A 3,452-nucleotide genomic window follows, 5' to 3' on the forward strand; every position below is an offset into this window, starting at 1 on the left:
TAAAGTACAATAAAAGCTACCTAAATTGGAATTTACCCGGTATAGCCTAATATGTAGTTAAATTATCTATTGTACTTTAAATCAAATTAAAACTTGATCCAAAAAGTTATACAGGGTGAGACAAAATTAATATTGAACATTGGTCACCCTTAAAGGCATATGTTACTCTCATATTTTAAATAGAACACCCAGTATATTATTCCGATATTCAATGGAGAATTTACCTCTCTTCAATATACTATTAAGGTTGCCTACCCCTCAAACAAAGATTTTTCTAGACATTTTCATTGACATGATTTGATCTCAGTAGATTTTTATTATTTGATAAAATCTAGGTGGCTGTGATACATCTAACGTTACTTCTACATAGTTGTCTAATTAGTCCAACTTTAACAACTAGTTATCATTTCCTGTCAGTTAAAACAAAAAAATTTCTCAGAAATATGCCGAAAATACAAACTTATCCTACATCAGAGAGAATTGATATTCTATTAGTTTGGTAACTTTGGTAGCTATTCTATTAATAGAATACTGAAATGTTCCTGATTTTATTTAGTCTGGTTTTTTTATGGGGATATGTTAAAGACAGTATTTACAAAACTCGACCAACGAGTGTCGACAACATGAGAAAAATTATTGTAGCTGCTTTTCGAGGTAGAACTCCACATATGCTTTTTAAAATGAAAAGATCCTTTTGAAAAGACAATCATTTTATGCAGTTAACAGGAAAGGAAGCATTTTGAGCATTTGATTTCATCTAGCTTTTTTTTCGCATAATTTAGGTTTATATCTAGTTTTAATTCTGTAATAATTAAAATATGTTTTAAACGGGTATATTTTTATTACCTTTGAGTATTTTACTCTACAATCTTTAATTTTTCTTAAATTAACAAAAAGTATATCACACAGCCACCTAGATTTTTTCAAATAATAAAGATTTACTGACGCAAAATGATAAAAATTAAAATATCTCGGAAAATCTTTGTCTGAGGGGTAGGCAACCTTAATAATATTTTGAAGATATATAAATTCCCCATGGAACACCGAAAAAATATACTGGGTGTTCCATTTAAAATAAATGAGTAACTAGCTTTTAAAAGTGACTAATGTTCCATATTAATCTTGTTTCACCCTGTATAATTTTTCGGGTCAAATTTCAATTTGGTTTAACATACAATGGTTACTGTAATTAAATATCAGGCTACAAGGTCAACAAAAATTTAGGTAGCTGTTATCGAAATTTAAAATTTACTCTTCATTTTCACAAAATGTGAAATATGTCAAAATCCTTATATTTTCGGTATATGCTTCTTTAATAAAACTCACCTTTATTTTTTTCCTACAATCCAAAAATCAATTAATATATAGGGTGTTAGAAAAATATATAGGCCATTAGAAAAAACACAACTTTGATGTGTAACTTTTTTTGGGGACACCCTGTATAATTCTATATATTTTTATAAAATGCTTTTAGTTAACCTACATATGCTGCCAAAATTTCATTTTGATATAAACAAATACGTTTAAAATAAAGTATACGGAGGGTACCGCTTAAATTCCTGTCCCGATATTGAAGGACGGCTATAGAATTTCAATGCATTTCCTACATAAGTCTATCCTTGGTTTGTAGGAGGTTTGACTAAACAAGGATGAACCTATGTCTTGAACATTCGACTCGATTTTCTGTCCTCCTTCAATACTGGGACGTAAATACTCTCATTGCTGTTATGGGGAGGCCGTCGTATATTTTATTTAAACGTATTTGGATATAAACTACCGTTCTCATTGGAGCTTCCGCGGCGTATGAGAGGCGCCACCCTGTATACGCAAGCGTAGCTAGATATTTTGTGCTATGAAATAAGTATGGTAATCGTAAATTATCCAGGTTATTCAAAATTCTACACGAAACTTTCTAAAATATAAAATAATTTTAATTCGTTCTTTTTTCACCCTGTATCTTTTCAATAGATGGATAATTTAATAAACACAAACTTTTGTATTTAGATTAATTTCAAAACTTTTAACGGTTTCGCAGATATTCGCGGTTTTATATTTCATATGGCATTTTTTACAGTAAATTTTTATTAAAGCCACCCAATGATTTATCTCTCACATTTTGCCGTTGAATGAGCTATATGAAATAACAAAAATTTCAATATAACAAACAGATTTCTTTTTAGTTTTTAAGATATGGGTAATCAATAAGCAAAAATTATTGGTTGTATAAAATTCTACACTGGTATCCTTTATTTTAATATATTCTATCCGTATTTTATACATATTCTAGTTATTTTTATCAATACAACAAACCAAAACGGCGATTTTAATTAATATTCCGCTCATACGACGCTCGTAACCTTTTTCTAAGATCCTCAAACGCCCTCTAGGGGAAAAACGATTACAAACCAAACCGATTTTCTTACGATTAAATTATCGGGTTCTGATTTTACTCGATGACTCATTTGCAACATTGATCATCTGTAGTGCGTCTCCTGTATGCTTGATTAATAGTAGATTTAATAGAATTCTGATAGTTTAAGCATTGACGGAGGATCTCCAGGGGAGTAGGTATCAGGTAGAAATTATGATAAAATGTCAGAATTGAAATAGCACTTTTACTTTTACTTCAAAGAACTAAGCGATACTGATGCTTCTTTATAAACAAATCGTCTGATATGGCACAAAGGTTATTTGACGAATTCCATTTAGAAATCAATTGAAAAATGCAGCTAAATGTACAAAGAATAAATCTCATTTTCAAAAAACGCAACAAGACAATACAATAATTCTGCAAGACAATAGGCCACCAAAAATCATAGGTTTCAAAAATTTCTTGATATCACTGGCTGTTATAAAGATTAACGGCATGTAGAATATTACTGATGAAACTATTTAACCTCATATACAGGGTAGCACATCGAAAACAATCCAAGTTTATGACTGTTTTTAAGAGCAACCATTTTTCACTATTAATTCCATCGCTGTAACTTTTTAACGGAGATGTCTACTAACCTCATCTTCTCAACTATGTAGGGGATGATACTTCTTTTTAGAAGATTTTAAATTCTCTGTAAAATGCTGTAAAATGGCACCTCGTCTTTTTTTAATCTGAGCTACACGTTGCCCAGAAAGGGGCCCCTTTTGTTTACAAATAGGTTTGTGAGATGAAATGAAAAGATAAAAATACTAGTAGTACTTTCAACCTACTAAGGGGTTGAAACTACTTAGAGGTCAAACGTACAGCCTTGCCACCAAAAATATAATTTTTATCATTAATAAAACAACATATAGTTCATACAAATAAACTTTTCACGTGATTAAGCTTGGCCGGCACAGCGTTGCCAACTTTTACATATTTTCTTTTAATCAAAATATTTTAGGAAACAAAAATAAATAAATTATAAATATACAAACAGTTATTATTTACATCAACAAAACCCACTTTTTTAACA

The sequence above is a fragment of the Sitophilus oryzae genome, unplaced genomic scaffold (genome assembly GCF_002938485.1).
Source record: "Sitophilus oryzae breed Bouriz unplaced genomic scaffold, Soryzae_2.0 scaffold_1701_pilon_pilon, whole genome shotgun sequence".
Classification (NCBI taxonomy): domain Eukaryota; kingdom Metazoa; phylum Arthropoda; class Insecta; order Coleoptera; family Curculionidae; genus Sitophilus; species Sitophilus oryzae.